Consider the following 21,774-nt stretch of genomic DNA (forward strand, 5'->3'; position numbering starts at 1 on the left):
GCTGTACAACACTATCTACTGTCAACAAAACGTATACTTTTAAAAAATATATTAATTTTATTTTACAAAATTTGGAAACAAGCTGTACTATTAAATAGCTTTTTTCTCATTTAAAATGATATCATTGTCATTTTTCTGTTATTGAATATTTTTATATGTCAATTACAGTTGACATTCAATATCACTTTATATTAGTTGCAGGTATACAGCATAGTGGTTAGACATTTATATGATTTACAAAGTGATCCCCCGATAAGTCTGACACCCACCTGACATTATACATAGTCATCACAATATTACTCACTATATTCCCTATGCTGTATTTTCCATCCCTGTGACCATTTTGTAACTACCAGTTTGTACTTAATCCCTTCACCTTTTCCACCCGGGTTAAGTGAGGAGGGGGGATAGAAGAAGTTTAAGGGGATCAAATATATGGCAATGGAAGAAGAACTGACTCTGGGGAGTGAACACACAATGTGATATATAGATGATGTATTACAGAATTGTACACTTGAAACCAATGTAATTTTACTAACCATTGTCATCCCAACAAATTCTAATTTAAAAAAATATATGAGGGCACACCTCATTTTGTATCCTTTCCATGACAATTTTTAAAAATAATTTTAAAATGAAACAAATGTGTCTCAGAACTAAAAAAGTGAATAAGAATAAAAAGGGCAGCATTTGATGACTGCATTTGTGGTGAAGCCAACCAGTATCGCTGTATGTTATTTCTTCAGACGTGTTCATCATGTGGGTACAAGAAGACAGGAGAAGCACTGACGGGTGTTGGAATTGTGCTGTAGAGGTAGGACACAAAAGTAGGCGAGGTAATGAACACTAGGAAGATGGTAAGTCAGCACATCAGCCAAGTTGCCAGAGAGACGGTCAATAGGGAATAGGGAAAAAGACAAACCAAGAGCAGGATGATAGGGTGAGAAGATTAACAGGGTAGCAATATGTCTTGAGGGAGACAAGCCTGAGCAACGGGAGTGAAGACATACTGCAAGAGCTGCAAATAAAAAAGGCTGTGATCAGAGCAAGATGCTGTCCTTAAGAATTCTGAAGGTGATCAAAATGTGTTGATAGTTACACATTAACTGAAGACCGAGCCTTATGTTCTACAATAATATCTGAACATTATCCAAAATGGTCTCCAATTACAGCAATATATCGCAGGTTCAGGAGGTCAAGTGAAAAACTATATTGTTCTAGGGTTGAGGAACATGTCAGTAAAATATAATGAAAAAGGGGACAACAGAATTGAAGTGCTGGCGAGTGTTCATTAGAGACATTCAACCATGATATCTAGGTGCCGTAGGGAAGAAAATGACTTTGGGAGAGTTCTGATGGGCTGATATTAAGCCGGAATTAGAATGTCTTGGTAAGAGTTTTACACAAAGGTGAAAAAATATAATCTCATCTTGTCAAACTATTCCTGTGTTTACTTCCTTTACCCAGATATGCCATAATCTCTTTTAAGGACAGTAAACCATGTACAGTTTGGCTTCTCCATATCTTACCATTCTGAAGATGCTGTATAAGTAATAAATACTTGTTGGGTTATACACATCACTGAATTTACCTCTAAGTGGCTCCTTAGAAAGATCGTTTAGGCATCAGTCTTCTTGTAAATCAGAAAGAACACTCAGAGAGGACTTGATCCGAGTAGCAAAATGAGTTAGATCCAGAATCAGCTCACCTTAGTGTCTTGATACAATCACTGATTATCTCATTTTTGCTACATGAGTTATGAACTCGTTCTTCAGATTCATACAAAAATTAACCTCATTACACAGTACAAGCTGTGTATGCCTTCAGGAGAAAATGCCACGTTCTAACAATAGTCATTTTCCCCTTCTCTCCTCCAACATTCAGTCATTAGACCTAAAATTTCCTCCAACATCTCAAGACTGTCTCTGGCTCCCCTGACAACTCAAATCAGATCTTAGCTCCAGCTTAAGATGGGAAGTCCCTAAGAAGCTTCTAACGAAAGATTTGGAGCCCCAACTGACATTTCTATATTTAAAAATCCAGAATTTGTACATCATTTTTAACAATAACAGAAATAGGCATCGTTGTTTCTCCTGCTGGTAATTCCATGCCATGAGACCAAGCATGGACAGTCAGATAGAACATCACAGGCTGGGAGCCACAGTGATAGGCTCAAAAATAACATGTGACCCATCTAACAACAACCAGAGCCAATGAGATTGGCCGCAATATTGTAGGAGTTTTTCGAAAGGAAGTGTTCTCCTTCTGCTGGAGCTGCCAGAGGTGAGCAGGGGAAACACATCCCAGAACCTGAGAATGAAGTTAACAGAGAAGAAAACAAACCCAAGAGGTGGAGACACAACAGGATTCAGCCATGTCAAAAGCCATGCAACCCAAGGTCTTTGTGGTTACACAAGCTAATAAACTTCCTCTTTTGTATTAAAAAAAAAAATTATATATATATATATATATATGTATATATATATATATATATAAAACTTATAAAGTCAAGAGTGTGTGTATGTGTGTGTGTGTGTGTGTGTGTGTGTATGCATGTGTGAGGGAAGGGAGAGGGAGGGAGGGAGGGAGGGAGAGAGAGAGAGAGAGAGAGAGAGAGAGGTGGTATTTTTTTGAACTTGAAAGATCAGGACAAATTAAACACACTGTTAAAAAAAAGTCTAATATCAAAACAGTTTCTCACGCACACACACAAAAAGGAATTTTTCCATGCACATAACCAACTGTCCATTTGCCACGACTGCAAAAAGCAACTTATCAGTTCACACTCTTGCAAGAGAGAGCAAAAGAAAGTGAGAGTGACTGAGAGGGAGAAAGAGATGATTTAACTTTCTAATCCAGAGAAGGAATACATTAAAACTTTTGGGGGAGATAAATGAAAAGTAAAAAGAAAAAAAAAAGTTAGACAATATCAAAGGAAACAATCAATAAAATTCTATAAGAACATACTGTAAGAACAGCCTACTCATACATAAAACGCAGCCTCTCTCTCAAAATATGAGACTACAGGAAACCAATATCTCCTCAGAACTGCCGGTCTTTTAGGCATAGAAACCTGATCCAGTCAACAGCAGAGTTCTATGATTTTTATGGGAAAGAACTCAATATAACAAATGTCACTGGAATATTTCTGTATATAATAAAGCAAAGCAATGATGTGAAGTAAAATTAAAGCTGAATCTTATGACCCACTCTTCGCTGTTGCGCCCCCTGCAGGATGACTCTTCATAAATGAACCTAAAACATGTTCTACCATGACATTGGGGTTGATAATGCATTAATATCAGAAACATTACATCACATCATCCATCTCAAAGTGTTTTCCTAACTCCTGGTTAAAAATGCCTCAGAAATAACATTTACAAATACGTTCTATTGACAACCCGCTTTCACATGTATTGTCTCACTTGACCCAGTCTTTCCCAAATAGTGTTCTGGTATAAACCAGAATACTAGGTCAAATGATCCAATATGAGGTAATTCAAATTAAAATTTCACAGGAAAAATTCAAATTATCACATTTATTGATGGAAAAGTTTTATAATAGTTTGCATCTTATAGACAACAAAAGCCTTGTTTATTAATGTACATTCTATTTCTGCTGAACTTATTAATTTATATACCAGCATAAATATAATAAATATATGCCCCCTGTTTCCTAAAGCAATATAAATACACTGCAGGAGAACACAGAAGGAGCAGGAGATAAAGCAATACATTACATTCAGTCCTTGTGCTTAGAGCAAACCAAAATGGTGAAATTGATTATTCAGGAAGAGTCACTTTCATCTGACCAAAAATTAAGGCAAGCTATTTTTACATGTTAAAAGGTTCAGATAATATCTCATTTTCCATTACATTTTCAAATAAAATACAATTTTCCCCTCATCTGATAAGAGTTAAAAAAGCAAGCATGACAATAATGTTTACTGCAGCTCTTTATCAAGAAAAAAGGAAAAGGGTTACATATTCCAGATAAACCTGTCTCTTTCAAAAATAGAAAAGGTCTTGTCCTGAAAGACCTTGCAAATACAATGTTGTTTTTGGTTTGTTTTTGTTTTAAACAAAAGCATAAAGTTCAAAATGAGTGTAGTGTATTTATAAAAAATATCTCAAATAGAAAATGGTTGAAAAGAATAAAGGACATTTTGCCACCCAATCATTTTTTGACATCCAAAGTTCTCCACATCAGTATTTTATATTAAGCATCTGCCCACACTTTAGAAAATATCAAATGGCTCCTGAATAACTGAAGACATTCAATGAGCCAGGCTGCAATAGGTTTTCATCATATTTGAAGAAATAAGGACAGTAGCTGAAGAACTGTTTTAAATGTAACAATATTTGCATTCTCTGAGCAGTACTACAAAAAACATAGGGAAAAGAAAAAAAAAACAACAACAAAGTCCTTTCATACATATATGGACCAGCATAGTGTGATAAAGCATATGTGTTTCAACAAAGTCTCTGGGAAAAAAACCCAGAAGCCTTCTCCAAGGAGCAGTTACCTCAGGCATAACAAATGCAACCCGTTTTTATTAGGATTTAAAGAAACCTTTACCTTTTTTATTCCCTTGCAGTCACACTTAAAAGAAACCTGAGATCATGATGTGGTAATAGATAATAACCACTGGCAGAGGGGTGGGGTTAGGTACGTGAGGAGTTAAATACTCAAATACCCTAGTAACAATCTAGAAAGCAGTATCATCTGCAGTGAAAATATTTACTTTGATCATGTATACCTACAAGAGAAGAGTTCTAATCTTTGCTTTCTCATTAAATTTGAAGACTGAACATATTTTTGTTCTTGCCAAGATCCGTCTTCAAATTTCTAGAGAGAAGTTAGAAAACACTAGCAATTCAGTGACATAGTGAACTCTGTCAATTTGATTTAAGCCTTCAGTAGACATTACTTACTTTCCACTTCTTTCTGATACTCTTAGGAGTAAACTGGTCATCTCGGGGAGGAAAAACAACCTGGAAATTGCCACAGCAAAACAACTACGACTCAGGATAAATATTATTCTTTCCTTAATTGATGAGTGCTATTTATAATATATTTCACTTTCTTACTTATAATATTCAGTCTAGTTCCCAACTTTTCATTTTTTTTGGCTAATCCTAGTCTAGGAAAAGTCTTAAAGAAACAGTTCTTCCCAATAATATGCCTCCTACCTTCTAAATGGTAACTGGGGTTAACAAACTTTAAGCCAGAAAAAAAAAGAAAAAAAAAAAGACCGCAGTTAATACAATTCAGACCATTTTACTAAAGTGTATAAAAATAAGAGTTAGGAAACAAAACATACACTTCTAGTTTATAAGCTAATAGGTATGGTGATGAGGAAAACTGAACTACTTCCTTTAAAATAAAATAAGATAAATATTTTTTTACAGGCTAAAATTATAGAATATGTGTTTTATTACACAGAACTCTAACTCACTAATCACCTTCCTAGCAGTGGCACAGGCCCCAAACTATTTTTGGAGAATAGCCTTGGCTTACTAGAGGCTCAAACATGTATCTTCCTGAGATTCCTCAATTGCTAGGAAAAAATGGCATTGCTCCCTGCTAATAGTTTATAGTGTAAAGCTAATAACAAAACTAGGAATATTTTAAACCCATTGCTCATTACCAATTGCTAAAATTTATTGAGCATTTAGTATATGCCAAGTAATTTGCTGATCCCTTTCACTCAATGCCCATTTAGCCCTCCAAATAACATATGAGGAAAGTACTATTACTTTTCTCAATTCACCTTCCCTTCATTAATTTATCTGACTCATCAAAGGCTAAAGGCCTCATATCCCTCTGACTATATATGTTATTCTCTGTACCTTCCATGTGGTACTTATCCAAGAAAAGTACCAATATTGCTTCTCAACATTTTGTGTGTCAATCTTTACTGCTGCCCCAAGAGTCTTCCAGTCTGTACATTCAAAGTGTTCCATAAGTACAGGAAACTCTAAATATTTGTTGAATGGATGGTGCTTACTATTGCTTTTCCTCTCAGGGTTAAGTATGCAATTGTTTTCTCAGTACATTTTCTGTATAATAATTTATTGTGATAATTTAACATCTATACCCATCAGAAAACATTTTTTTTTTTCTTTCCAGTCTACAAGAGGCTTTTATCAAATTTTGGGAAGGATTATCAACTCCAAAGATTCCGTTTACTTGCAAGACAACTGAGAACAACAGGAACTCAAGATGTATTTTATGATACAAATAAATATAAAAATACTACCATAAGTGCAAATATACGAGTATCTTTAGCTAGAAAGCTCAATCCAAAGCTAGAGATCTGCTTTTACAAGAATTTAGTAGCATGAAATATAAAAGTTGATGAACAAGATGATGAAGGCTTGTCGAAGTGAACGTTCACACTTAAAATACAAAAATAACAACAAAAAGGGAAATTGCTAAAAAAACACCTAAATGACTAAAAAGAGGAAGTTTTTGTGGAAAAGAAAAACTATAAACAATGAAAATGAGGGATAAAACAGTTATGCAGTCAAACAATAGAGAACTTGCCAGAGGCTGAATAGGGGGAAAAACAGTGAGCCAGACTCCAAAATGCAACACAACTGACAACACGGCTGATAGCGCTGCCAATAAATAAGAAGCAGTTGACACTGTCTACAGAAAATAAACAAAAGAATGCTACACCCATGACAGTTTGCTAATACCTGACGATGTACTGCACAGCAGAGCAGAGAGGCAGTGGTGTACAGAGGGCTATAGGGTCCCCGGCACTCTGTGTAGACAGCAAGTGAGAAAGTGGGTGCACAGGACACCAATGGGGCTGGCAGTCACTTCGGGAGTTCCAGTCCCCTCTAGGGGTTCGTTTTACTCTAAAACTCTTTGTGTTTGAAAGTTATCGGTCACAAATATACATAAATACACTATTTTCTGAGTCACTTTTAGGGAAGAAGAACCAGAATATAGGCTGATAACCAGGAGGGGAAAATGAGGACTGAGTCTTCAAGTGGGTTTGGCCACACTGCCTGACACACTAGGGGTCAGGGCCGGGGTGATAAGCGCGCACAGCCAGCACAGAGATCAGGCAAGTGTGCCCAGCTATGTAAGGACATTCATTGGTGCATCGCGAATTAAAAAGCAAGAAATCACATCACCGATAAAAGTTTCTCATGAATGACATTTGCATTGTCAACCAGTTCTGAGTACCATACACTGGGGGTGCCAAAAAAATGTATACAAGTGGCCACTTGGGTCAACATTGCTCAAGCAGTAATTCGCCATAATCAGAATTGTCTGGACGCTGATGGTAACCACTTGGAGCACCTCTTGTCATTGCAGAAGCCAAACGTGACTTATATTCATTTTTGTTATCAGTATATATTGAGTATTACAATTTTAATACAGTTTTCCTTTCTTAAAATATGTATACATAATTTTGGCACTATCTGTATTAAATCAGTTCCACATTTTCATTCTTTACGTATTATACTAGCAATGTCACAGTAAGAGCGAAGTCTTACTTAATGGGGAAAGGCCAGAAGTATTGACAGTGAACTCAGGAATAAGAACTGTGTGTCCACTATTGTCACCACTATTTATGTAACATTGACTTCGAAGCGTTAACCAACACAGTTAAGACAAGCAGGTGGAGACATGAGAAAGAGAAAAGAAGAGGCAGGATTATCACTCACTGCAAATAAATATCTCAAAAACCAAGAAAATCCATTGAAAAACTACTGCAAACCACAAGAGATACCATAAAAACAGAAAATCCATGAATTAGCATACAGAAAATAATACTCTCTATATATACAAAAATACACTTAAAATATATATTTTGAACTAATGGAACAAAAAAGACATGACTTATAAGAGCAACAAAAAAGATTGACACTCCTGAATGAGTTAAAAATAGAAGTGAAAAAATAATATGTATTCTTCTACACATTTGACACATTACCATAATGATGTCAATTCTTCCTAATTTATAAATTTATATCAATCCCCATGAAATATTATCAGGTTATCTTTCTTTTCCTGGAAGTAGATGATTTTATAAATGTGAGAATGGTGCATACATGGACAGCCCAAAGAACCAGAAAGAAATGTCCGGAAACCAGGTCCAAGTACGTATGAAAATCTATGCACTCCCACACTTGGCTTTTCTTTTTAATCTCATTAGCTCGTTGCGTACGCATCATGAGAATCTTCACGAGAGATTTAAACCCCGCCGTACGCAACATGTTAATATAACCTGAATTTGAACTAAGCGGGAATCACTGAAACACACTGAATATATAAAAAACATGAATTCATAATAACACTCAGAGAATAAGACAACGATAAGAGAAAAAAATATCCACTCCCACCACCACCCATTATCACTGAAAATTTCAAGGAAACTAACTCCTTATTCAAAAAGTTAGCAATTCTTACTTTTCTATACAAATGTTACTTGAGGGTAATCAAGTAGTGCTAGTGAAAAAATTATTTCTTTACAGAAGCTATCCAACTGATAAATCCAGGGAAAGGGGAAAACTTGAACATATAACTATTTGTAACACCTAATAAAATAACTGATTCAAGAAAAGGAAAATGGATAAAACTGTTACCTGAAAATTTGATGGGTGAATTTACAATGGAGAGAAAACACTGCCAGCATCTGACCCACAGTCAATCAGATGGTCTGTACCTCCTGAAATAATGCAGTATGAAGTACATAGCCTATGAAGAATTACATTTAAAAAAATAATAATAATAAACTTGACACCTAATAAAGTTTTGCATGCTTTTCCAGCTTTAGGAATGATAAAGGATTGGGGATCAAGTTAAACACCACAATGAAAAAACAGTAAGACAACATTTTCAGTTTCCTCAACCAGTCAACGGAATAGAAAAACAAAATGTGTGGGAGAGAGGCTGTTCTTGACTAAATGAGGGGTAAGAAAAATCAGGACATTTAAAGGTTCTCAAGTTCATTAATAATTAGGAAATGCAAATGAAAACTATAATGAAATACCACTCTGTATCTTTTTTAATATTTAATGTAATAATTTTTAAAATACTAAAAAAATGTGCTGGCAAAGATATGGAGCTACTGGAACTCTCACATATTACTTTGGGAAATGCAAAATGGCGCAGTCACTCTGGAAAATAGTTTGCAGAAACCTACGTAAATAAGACTAGACATTTACCAAAAAGGAATGACACACATCCATACAGAAACCTATAGGTGAATATAGAATTGGATGTATTCATAATCACCCCAAAACAACCGAAATGACAAAACATCCCAAATGTCCATCAGTTTGTGACTAGATAAATAAATTGTGGCAACATCCACGTGATAAAATAATGCTCAGCAATGAAAAAGGAACAAGTTTCTGAGAAGGGAACAACATGGAGAATTCCAAATAATTATGCTAAGTGAAAGAAGCTTGACACAAGGCTACATACATACTGTATGATTCCACTTATATGATATTCTGGAAGAGAAAAAAAGATTAGATGTTGCAAGGACCTAGGGTAATGCAAAGAGAAAGGACTGCAAGGAGCATGAGAGAATATCTTGATTACGGTGGTGGTTATACAATTGTAGACATTTATTATCAAATTCTATGGGACTGCACATTTAAAAGAAGTAAAATTTACTGACAGTAAACTCTACCTTAATAAACTTGACCTTAGAGAAAGAGAGATAGAGAAGAACCTACGAGAAGTAAAAACAAATGCAGTATATGAAAGTGTTTGGATTCTGATTCAAACAAATAACTACAAAAATGTTTTCTAAAACAAATTGGAAACTGTAATTGTGGTCTGATTATTAGCAGCAAACAAGGAATTATTTTTAATTTTGTTAGGTGGGATGACACCGTGGTTATGTTTCCTCAAAAGCCCATCTTCCTTATGTTTAAGAGATGTACATTGTACCATGTAGGGGTGAAATGATGTGCTTTCAAGTATTCAGGGGGAAAAAAAAAAAAAAACAAAACTAACAGACGAAAAATGGGAGATACTTGAAAACTGGTAGTTTGTATAATTCTAGCACCTCGGTGATGGATACATGGGAGTTAATTATAAAAAGGAACCCACTAGTTATATAAGTAACTGTATTTTGTGTATGTTGTAAATATTTATCATTAGAAATTAAAACAATAAGAGCAAACCTTAACAGCATTTATCCATTCTGGGCAATGTTTTAAGTATATTAAGATATGGTTAACACCTTTAATGTTTATGACAAAGCTAAGTAAGTACAATGATAATCCCCATTTTTCAGATGAGAAAAATGAGGCACTCTAAAATTTAAAATCTTTCCCAATATCAAATAGCCAGTAACAGGCAAACAGGCTCAGACTATATTCTTAAGTCGTATATAGGTTACAAGATTTGCTTGTAGTCAGTCTATGTTATTTCTCTTAATTTGGTTATCATGTTGATACACTCAACTATGTATCTTCATTCTCCTAATTTTTAAATTCTGGGATGTCACACCAAAGTAGGGACAGCATACTGTCAGCAATTTTCTATATTATAACAACAGAACTAGTTAGATTATGGAAGAAAAAAATGTCCAAGTTAATTACATATAATTTGGAATAAGACAATAAACCCATATGAACTACTGTGGGGTTTTTTTGTTGTTTTGTTTTGTTTGTTTTTGTTTTTGTTTTTGTTTTTGCCAGGAGAATGATTGAGTAAATGATAAAATTGATTCCTCCACTGGTTCCTTTTCAATTTCATGAGCATGCCTTCAATTCTATTTTTCCATCTGCCTTAAAGATATCCTGAACAGGCTTGTGAATATTTACTAACGTTTTTTTTAATAGAAATGGCTAATCACTATCAGGTGAAAAAATGGAAAATGGCAAAGAACTTGTCAAGCTGTGGAGTTTGATTTTTCCATCATTTTTTATCCTTGAAAAAATTACAAACTCCAAAATCTAGCAAAATCAACGTCACAACAAGCCTTTTTTGTGTATTTTATTTGTCATCACTGACCGGAAGTTAGAATAAGCACAGAGCTATACCTGTGATCCCTCCCTGAGGTACATTTCCAAGAGGAATATCTAACAACATGATTCTAGAGGGATTTAATTTGCACATGAAAGTTCAGCCAGGATACACTTATCTAAGGAATAATATGAGGTGATCCTAGTAACAGTTTGCTTCTCAGAGTGAACAAGTTATGCAACTATCATTTTTGAGAAGTTAAATACAGCTCCTTTTTGACATAAAAGGAAACAGTGGTAAAATCAAGTACACACCACATCAAAACTCAAAGCCATAAATGAACTTTTGCATGTATTTGAATCTAGGGTCCTGAGTTTTTTTTCCTTATGCTTATACACCAGGTAGTAATTTGCCAGCATTACCCATTCATCAGGAAATACACGCTAGGAAAAAGATCATTTAGTTCAGATTCCAGAGGTCAGCCAACATTTTGTTTTTTCAAATAAGAAAAAATGTTTTACTTAAGAACCAATTGTCTTCATAAATTTGATATTTCTCGTTGATTCCATGTCCATTTAAAAGGAAAAAATCAGTTATCCTGTATTTGTATTAATTCTGCATCACTGCTATAACAGACTACCACAAATTTAGTGGGTGAAGCAAGGCAAGTTTATAATCTTAAATTCTTGTAGATCAGAAGTTCAACATGAGTCTCAAAAGACAAAAATCAAGGTGTTGGTAGAGTTGCATCCTTTCTAGGGGCTCTGGAAGAGAATGTTTCCATGCTCATTCGGGTTGTTGCCTGATTTCAGTTCTTAGAGATTGTAGAACTGCGTGTATGTTCTTGCTGGCTACCAGCTGCAGGCCATTTCCAGCTTTTAGAAACCACTACATTATTTGGCCCATAGCCCCTTTCCTTAATTTTCAAAGCCAGACAGAACTGGAAAGTGGAGTCCTTTCCACATAGCATCTCTTTGGCTCTTCTTCTATCATTACATTTTTTTTGAGGACACCCAGGAATGGCTCTGTACTTTTAAGGACTCACGTAAATTTACTGGGCCACCCATATGATCCGGAATTACCTACCCAATTCATGGCAACATAACTTTAATCACATCTATGCATACGAAGTCCCCCTTGCCATGTAACAGAACATATTCACAGGTTCTAGGGATCAGAGTGTAGACATCTTTGAGGGACCTTTATGCTGCCTACCACACCTGCTGATAGTATAACATCAGAATTCAAATTAAATTTCTTTTTCTTCAATATGAATTTTCAGACATTCTTGCCTTTGCTTAAGCAACTGGTAATACTAAGAGCAGGTAAAGAGATAATGGGTAGTGGGGCTGTTATGTGGGGTCTCTGGTCCCGCTCCCCGCACCATACCACAGGATATGGTGAGGCCAAAAAGGAACACCCACGGAGCCATAGATAGGGGAGTCATACCACTAGTCTCACTGGCGGCTGGGTTGGAGACACAGGAAGCAGGAGCCACACGTTCCGCAACCCGCCGTCCGCTTCTCTGCCAACCAAACTACCCACCCCCCAGCGTAGCCATGGCAGTTATATTACTGGCTAATGGCTAACCGGTAACAGCTGATGGCCACCCAACCACAGCCGGATGGCCATCTGATTACAGCTGATGGCCATTTAATAACCAAGCCAGCAACTTTCCACGTGAGCCTGAGAGCCTGGAAACTGCCCTCTGGGACTCTGTCCCCACAGGGGCCAATTTCAACCATTATTTTTTTTATCCATTTTCACCAACAAGGACTAAAGACGCCGTTAAACAACCTGCGTTAGTTAACAAATTATTTCTCTTTAAAAAATATTCAAAGGCATAGGTGATTGTGGTCAATTACCAACTTCTGATCACCATCTACTCCTAAGTATCATCATGATGCACTTACAAAATGTCACGCAAACACGAAGACTGTTGCTGTAGTTGATCCTCATAAGTGTATGCTATATAAAAGTACAGCTGCTACTAGTTTTCTTAAAGCACTGACATCATCGCTAAATTCACTGCCCACTAAGATTCTCTTGAACCGGTAGGGAAGATATTTAACAGCTGCCAGAGTTTAATCCCTCTGGCATCCTTGCAAATCAAGACATCGGTTTCTAAGTGTACTTTTTCCACGAGAGGAACAACAGCCAACAATTAAATCAAGTGTGTGTTCCTATCATTAGCATCAGTGGGAAATTGCCAAAGTCGTTCTATATAAATTCCATGATCATGGTGGTATTTTTCTCCCTCTAGAGGTGAGAAGGTGGAACTATTTTCAATTCTGCCTAATGTTTGTCACTTAGATGTTCTCTAGTTAGCACTCCATCCACCTCTCTTTTTACGTTTTCAACATACATTTACTTAACGACTCCTGGGAACCAGGGAGAGTCCTGAACACTGGGATTTGATAAACTCAATAATAAAATAAAGACATTTCATGAGTGTCTAGAAAAAAGTGACAGTGGAACTGGTGAATTTCTAAAATTTTTCCATCTTTGACATCAAGAAACAGATCCTAAAAAACACAGGTTTCCAAAATCTAATCAGCAGACTGGGTTGCTACGATGGGCATCTCTTGACCAAAGGACCAGTTCACACTTACCTCCCTTTCTGGAAATAGTGGTCAATTCTATAGTAATATCTGAAAGCATGGCATCTGCCATTACATTTTCAGTTTCCAGTGTCAGATGGCCCACAAGCTTGTGGCAACTCGGCAGAAAAAATATCCTTCCCATATGCTGAAGAACAACCAAAGATTGGAGGTTTCACCATATTGTCCTGACTTTACCCCAAACAAACAGCTTTCTGTTGTAAAAGACCAGGCATTACAAATATTTAATTTAAATGACAAAGGGAGGAGGGAGGAAAGATTATGCTAAAATGTCCCACTGGTGGAGGAGTCCAGATGCCTAATAGGCCCTGTAAGCACCTTTAAACACAGGATTAAATATCGGAAACCTTGAAAGAGTAGTGAACCTCTGAGGCTATGAGGGAGACTCAGGGCCTTAAGACACACCAGCTTGACTACATATGGCATAGACCCTGGTTCCTGATTACAAAATGAAGAGAATTCTAAGAATAAACAGCAGGGCACATTTAAAACACAGAAAGACTAAAAGGAAAGAAACTATGCACCAGGTGGGAAGATTAAATACAGCACTTACTAAGATAGATAATAAGGCTTAATATAAATTGGCAATTAAGACAACACATACTGACTTGAAAACTGCCAAACAGACCAGGACAGAACACAGAGCCCAGGAACAGACCTGTATTGTACAGAAAGTCAATAGCAGGCAGAGAGCACACGGCCGATGAGCTGGGAGAAGACAGATTACAAATGCTACTAGGGTAACTGGTTATCCACCCAATAAGAAACAAAACTGCATTCCTATCTCACCCATACATAAAAATACATATTCTAGATAAATGATAGATTTGAATATAAACTAAAAATATTAAACTTAAAAAAGAAAACATAGGAGAATGTTTTTTTCTGTCTTTAAGATTAGAAAAGAATTCCTAAACAAGATTCCCCACCTTGAAAAAGAAACCCACAAAATGTAAATTAAAATAATGATGAATTAACTATCTTAAAAGTGTTATTTTCAAAAGACTGGAGACTATTTTCAAAAGACTATTTATTATTTTAAATAATAAAATGGCAGGCTAAACACAGAGAATATTTAAACCTTATATAACAGACAAAGGAGTATTATCTTGAAAATATAATGAAATTCCACATATTAACAAGAAAAAGACAAATGGCTGAAAACAAAAACAGGCCAAAATCTCTAAACAGATTTATAAAGCAAAATAAATAATGAAATATGTACTTTTAGTTATGGAGCTACTGAGATGTTGCAAATAAATACTGGGGCATCTTTCATTCATTAACAATTTCCATTCAGATGTTGGCTGTCTGTACCCACTATTCCGCCTAAGAATTTCCACAAGGTAGTTATCCGCACCTCAGTGACTATTCCTATGGAAGGAGGTGATGATGTTAGTATGTCTGAGCTTTGTTTAATCTGTTCAAAAATTTCTCACTTACATTTACCAAATGTATTTATAAAAAGTTATTGTTTACATTAAAGTATCACCTTCCTAACCACAGAGACTGAATTAAACGTAGATGCTCCCATTTTTAGAAAAGTAAGTGTATAGCTCAGAGTGATTACCTGAAGCAAAAGTGTCATAAACACATGCAAAGTGCCAGCACTTCTGAGTTTGTAACGCCTTAAAATACCACTTACTTGTATATACCTGACCTAATTGGATTTCAAAATCATAAGGAAAAGTCAATGTTACTTTAAAGCAGCAAATTATTTAAAATTTTAAAATAGTTGTTGGCTATCTACAATAAATGAGTTAGAATGCAGGAACAGAATTCTCCCATGTCGTGCAGGGAGGCCTGCGGGGTCTCTGCTCCCGCTCCCCACATAAGAACACAGGATGTGGTGAGGCCAAAAAGGAACACCCATGGAGCCATAGGTAGGGGAGTCATACCACTATATTCTCGCTGGCGGCTGGGCTGGAGATACAGGAAGCAGGAACCACACAATTCGCAACACTTACTGCGCCGCTTGCAGGCTCAGCCACCATCTTCTTGCTAGCCCCCATTCTTCTGCTAGCGTAGCCACAGCAGTTATATTAGTGGCCAATGGCTCCCTGGTTACAGCTGACGGCCAACTAGCCACAGCTGATGGCCATGCAATCACAGTTGATGGCCATTTACTACCTGAGCCAGCACCTGTCTATGTGAGGCCGAGGGCCTGGAAACTACTTTCTGGGGCTCTGCCCCCACATCCCACTAATCAAAATATTACAGAAGTTATTTTTTGTAACATCTTCAAGCCTGAAATAACTTGTAATAGTCTTCCTCCAGCTTGAAAGGGCAAATGCCACTTATTTTCCAGTATCTTATCAATGCAGAATGACCTAAAATAACAAATCTAAGTGAAAACTATGCCTTGTCTGATATTAACCAATATTTTTATGAGACGTGGCTAAATAAACATATATATTTTTAAATTCCTAAATAGCTTTTGATGTAATTAAATATCTTTTAATGCAATATTGGAAACTTTTATCTGAAAAAATAAATGAAATTAAACTAAAAATACACCATTGCTTCAAAGAATGAAGAAAGTATTAAACATTTGAAAACCACTTGGAGGTGGAATGCAATAATCCTACAATGAAGTCCAATTATAAGGACGTCTGGGTGACTGTACTATCTTAATGCTATCTAAAACACACGCCTTAAGCAAGTTAATTATGGTTTTCACATGAACATTTTAAATTGAGCTGCACTAAGATCAAAGAGGAAAATAATGAACTCATAGAAGCTTAAAGAAAACTTAAACATAAAACCTACTGCAAACTTGTACACTCACATTTTCACGACCTTAAGTAAGATAAGTTAAAGTGGAAGTTATGTTTTTATGCTTTAACAGTTTTTAGTAGGCATTTCCTTCCTAAATGATGCATAATAACATAACTGCTTTATAGAGAACAAGAAAATCTCTGAACTTCTTCATTTATGAATAAAATACTATAATTTATTTCAATAGCAAGTGTAAATGCCTATGGCTTTTTATTTAAATTCTACAAATAACTGACCTATATATTTTAAAACAGGCTCAATGCCCAGTGAAGTTATAGGTTCGAGCGTAAGAAGAAAGCAAACACTAAAAATGAATTAAGTCTTGTATCAATGAGCATGCACACCCCATAGATTTACTTTCAGATATACTAATTCCTGGTCACATGAACAACACATCACCAAAGGAGCCTTAAGGAGATTTTGTTCTGGACACTCTACATGGATTCAAACTATAACAGAAAGTGTAACCTTTTTGAATAATATACTCGTATAAAGTAACATGAGTGCCTTTTTAAATTAAGGTATAAGTAACAAAAAGTATGATATTTAGTATGTTGAACTTTGCAAACTGTATGCACTAATGTAACTACCACCCAAAACAAAATATAAGCAATAGAGAAAGTGTCCATACCCCATAAAGACCTCTTTATTACTTTCTAATAAGTTCCTCTTTTTCCCCCCAGGTAAATGTGGTTGTTGTTGTTGTTGTTGTTGTTGTTGTTTTAACTTAGGAAGTAGAACAGGCTATCTTAATATTGAAATTGCCACTACTAACAAATTATGAATCTGATTTGAAAATGTTTTCAGAGACTGATTGGTGACAAATTTTCATCTTTCAAGTGTTTGATTAATGACAAAAATGCCCAAAGTCATTCATAAATACACCTTTTTTAAAAGGAGTAATTACAGAGAAGAAAAAAGAGGTGACATAGTCCAGATACCGAAGCACCAAGCAGTGGGCTAACCATTTTAGACTAATGTTCTCATGTGCTGTTCTCAGCAACCCTCAGAGATCATTATCGTCATCTTTATTTTGGAAATGAGGAAATTAAGATTCAATAAATGTACATAAAGTAATTTGGCCAGGATACATCATTGGTAGAGCCAGGATTCAAGACCAGATCTTTAGCTCCAAAACAGATGCTTTTGTACTACACGCCAAACAGACTTTATAGGGGTTAATATTGTTTGGAGTACAATGAAAGCATCAGGACTTCCCATCTTTCTGTGCTGCTGGTACAGTCACTCAGCTGTGTGGTCACGGGAGGCAAGGTTGAGCAGCAGAAGTCCAAGGAGACAGACAAATGTCTGTCCTGGGAATAGTCAGGCTTATCGAAGCAGTCTGTGAAAACCCTGTTGCTGGGCACGGGAAGAGAGGCAACTGCACCTTCCTGAAGCTGATATGGACCATCCATGGGCAGGGCTAGAAGCGCGCGGGTGAGGAGGTACGCCATAACATGATCAAAGCCATTAGGTACTGGCAGATCTCAAGAGAAGTTTCATATTTTTGAGGGAGGTAAGTCAAACCAACTCAGTGGAGACCAGATGATGACATTTGACACCTGGTCACTAATGGTAGCCCAGGGAATGGGAGAAATGCCAGGTTTGGGGTTTTGTTTTTCAATATCTCTCTTCTGTAAGAGCATTATGGGCAGACAGAAGCCAACAGAATGCCTATGAACAGTGTGGATGAATTCAGCTGGGTAAATCAGTAAAAATACTTCCTTGATAACAGATAAGTTTGTGGAGAACCAGCTTACAGTCCATAACAAGATACCTTAGTTGCCAAAAGACCTACCAAAAATATTCACAAGCACAAATTTGAAATTTAGTATGTTCTTTTCAAAATATCTCATACAGGTGGTCCACAATCAAAAAAGAAATATTGGTTGTAATGCTTCTTTCCAGAGTATGACATCAATGATTCCTTGTTTTGTCAAGTGAATTTGACCAGAATGTTTATGAAAGATAAGATTGACCAATGACCTCAAGAAACTGAGCATTTTTGAAACTATTGTCAAGAAGCAGGTTTTCGGCAATGTCTCCGCAATTCTCTCCTTAAACAAGACAAACCTGCTTGAGGAGAAAATACAAATGGTGAGCATCAAGGATTATTTCTTATAATTTAAAGGAGAGCCACGCTGCTTAGGAGCCATCCGAACTCCTGGTGGAATGCTGCTGTAACAACTGCCCCCAGCAGCAGCCGAAGCCCTTACTCTACCACGTCCCAGCCCCACCCACCGACAGTGTTCACCTGGCTTTCTGTGATGGGAAAGACTTCAAACATCTTAGGCTGCGATGATGCACAACAGACTTGCTATTCTAATATATCTTTGTGTTGTTAATGGTTTCTGTTTGTTTTGTTCCTTAAAATAGAAGTTTGAAACATGAGTTAGAAAAATCTTGTTCTCTTGTTTAACTTCTTGGAAATCTCCGTCCCTGCTCTTGCAGTTTGCTTTGTGGCTGAAACCTGGTGAAACAGTCTGCCAAGTATCTGTGGAAGTTCAGGCTTTGATCTGTTTCACTATGGCTGCAACCTGCATCAAGCTGCAGCTTCCTGACAGAGCTGAAACTAGGTATATTTCAGGCTTTAAATTCTTCTACTTTTCAAAGTCAATACTCTGTTGGTGCCAACCACTGGAGTCCTTAAAATACTTGTAGGTCTGAGGTTAAGGACAAGTAAAACAAGCAAGGTATGTCTTGTGTGCTTTACACACAGCCATAACCCGGTATCTGTCTTTACGGCAGCCTTCCACTTTGCAAGGGATTTTGGAAAACAGTTTGCTCTAAGGAATGGCTTTCTATAGGTTAACAAAGATTTAGTCTTCATGTTTTCTAAGCTGCTTGGATACCAACAGTCATCTTGGTTTTAAGTTCTGTAATTTCTGGAGATAATGTTCTTATCATTTTAAAGTTTATGTAAGGATTTCTGGTCTGATGCTAATGAAGAGCTCCAAATGACAGGAGGAGCAAAAGGCGAACAAATGCCATACATAATGTTTCTATCAAAAGGAAAGAGTGAAACATAATTTGCCTTTTTCACATTCAATTCTCATGTAATTAATGTGCCACATGTGAAACATTCTGGCCATAACAGCAACCCAACACTGCAAGTAACTTCACAATAGAACTGTCTAAATAAATATATCCTTTTCATAAACTTTTTAAAATTAAAAAAAAAAAAGTCATTCTATTTTAATGAAGCTACTTTTCTTCGCATCAGAGATTTTTACCCTGGAAGTGATGCAAAGTGATATATATTGACCTTACAATTTTTTAAATGAGGAAACTAATGCAGGTGACAAGAATGAGTTAAAACTAGACATAAAACCCAGTCTCCTTCCTCCAAATCTGGGCTCCTCTTCTCCATACCCATAGTTCTCAAACTCCTCTGGTCTCAAAGCTTTTCTCAAAAGTAATCAAATACAGAAGTTTGGTATAAGAACAGATCAAAGCAGAGACATTCAAGGTGAAGCGGGGAGGAGCCACAGCCCAGGCCGCTCACTCTCCCTCCCCAGTCGGATGTTCAGGAATCCCTTAGGTTTGGCTCAATACAGTTTGAGAACCATCTGCTCTACCACGTCGTCTCATAAAATAAATCTGGAAGAAAGCCAAGTTTAAAAAATGTGAAAAATCAAACATCAGTACAAAAGACAAATTACAGTTCAATTAACAAGACGGGAACTGTCACAAGTTAGCTCATGATTAAGCACCAAATGAATGAAGCTGAAAATGGGCACCCTATGAGCTCAGAAAAGGAAACAGCGTCCAGACAGGGGTCTGGAGTGAGTTACGAAGACTTGGGTCTTAAAATATGGGTAGTGCCGAAGTAAGCAGAGGGTAGTAGTGAAGGAGGGAGAGGTAAAGAAAAGAGCATCAGCAATAGCACTGGAACAAGATAATTTCAATAAAAGGGTGGGTAGTGGAAGCTGAAAGAGTGAAGTTAAACCCAGAAATACTGCGGATGCCAAAAAATGTACAAATGTTAAGAGATGTTATCTATGTATTACTTTTTGAAGTTAAGTTACAGTAGCCATGTGTAGTATGATGTTCGCTCAAAAGATAGCGTTAATAAAATGAATGCTAGTGTCATTCATTGTATTACAATTTTAATACAGCTTTTTTTCCCTTTCTTAAAATGTGTATGTATTTTTTTTGGCATCCTCTGTACTTGTAGGGGCCAGATGATTTCAAGTTAATGAGTTCCAACTTTATCCTGCAGGCTACAGGGAATCACTGAAGGTTTCTGAGTAAGGTAACAATATGATCAAAGTGTTTTAGGAATTTTATTCAGACAGTGGTGTAAATATATTCTAGAAAAGAAAAACTAGAGGAGAAAGATCAGTTACGAGGCTATTTGCAGGTATCCAGGCAGGATAACAATCAAAACTAGGTTAAAAACTGAAAGGACAAAAAGAAAGGAACAGATAAAACATCAAGAAGGAAGATCTGAAAAGCCTTAGAAAGTTACCTGTCATTCCAGGTATTGGAAACACATTCTGGATATTTACCAGAGATCTTGTAAAAGGGATTCATATCTCTAACGGTAATTTGCTACATGGCCTCCAAGGTTCCTTTTCAGTTCTGAAATCCAAATTTATTCTATGTAACAGACTGCATATGTTGATAAGGGGTGGGAGTGGATAGACCTAAACACAAAAGTTTAAAGCTTAAGTGACTACAGAATGACAGATAAAATTTCTAAGGTGAGACCTCTGCTACTGACCATTCTAAAACAGAAACAAAAAGCAGGTCCAGTTCCTTTTAAAATGTTGAAATAATTTAAGCCAAAAAATCAAGTAGCATATGATGTTGCATAATCCTCTAGAGTCAAGTGCTTCTAATGATTTAATGACCCACGTTTTCCTACGCTATACATGACGGAGATAGCTCAGAAGAACCCAGACTGGGTTGTTATCAATGCTGATATAAAATAGTGCAAAATAATTTGACATTTGGTCCATTCAAGCCATCACATAGATACTCAACAGTAGGCCAAATACCTCTGAGTATGAATGAGAAGAGCATATACACTTTAGATTTTAAACCTTTTCTATTTCTATTTCTTTTCCTTAGTTCATTGTCTCCTGAGGGCAGCAGCTTTCTATTGTTTCATTTTCTTTGTAACTCTAATAACACTTAATCTATGCATTTTATGCAAAGGAGTTGACTAATTTGTTTCAATTTTAAGTCCACTATTATATCTAGATCTCTTTCTCACTTATTAAACTTATAGTGAGTTAGTCTCATTTTATTTATTTATAGCTGATTATTATTTTGAAGTGTACTTCCATGCACATGCTCCTAATGAAATTTATTGTCAAAATTTCTCATCACTTTTTCAATTTATAAAAGTGGTCTCAATTCTACATTTAGCTCAAGTATTTCCAGTGTGATCTCCAAGTACTGTTCTACTCTTCTACG

General features: G+C 36.3%; 1 protein-coding gene across 8 annotated transcripts in view; it reads right to left on the reverse strand.

Moving 5' to 3' along the window:
* Positions 1-21,774, reverse strand: part of CTNNA2 (catenin alpha 2) — a 1,050,986-nt gene that overhangs the window by 974,641 nt on the left and 54,571 nt on the right. The gene's annotated exons all lie outside the window — the stretch shown is intronic.

The sequence above is a fragment of the Rhinolophus sinicus genome, chromosome 2, assembly GCF_057876585.1.
Source record: "Rhinolophus sinicus isolate RSI-liver-muscle chromosome 2, RSI-T2T, whole genome shotgun sequence".
Taxonomy (NCBI): domain Eukaryota; kingdom Metazoa; phylum Chordata; class Mammalia; order Chiroptera; family Rhinolophidae; genus Rhinolophus; species Rhinolophus sinicus.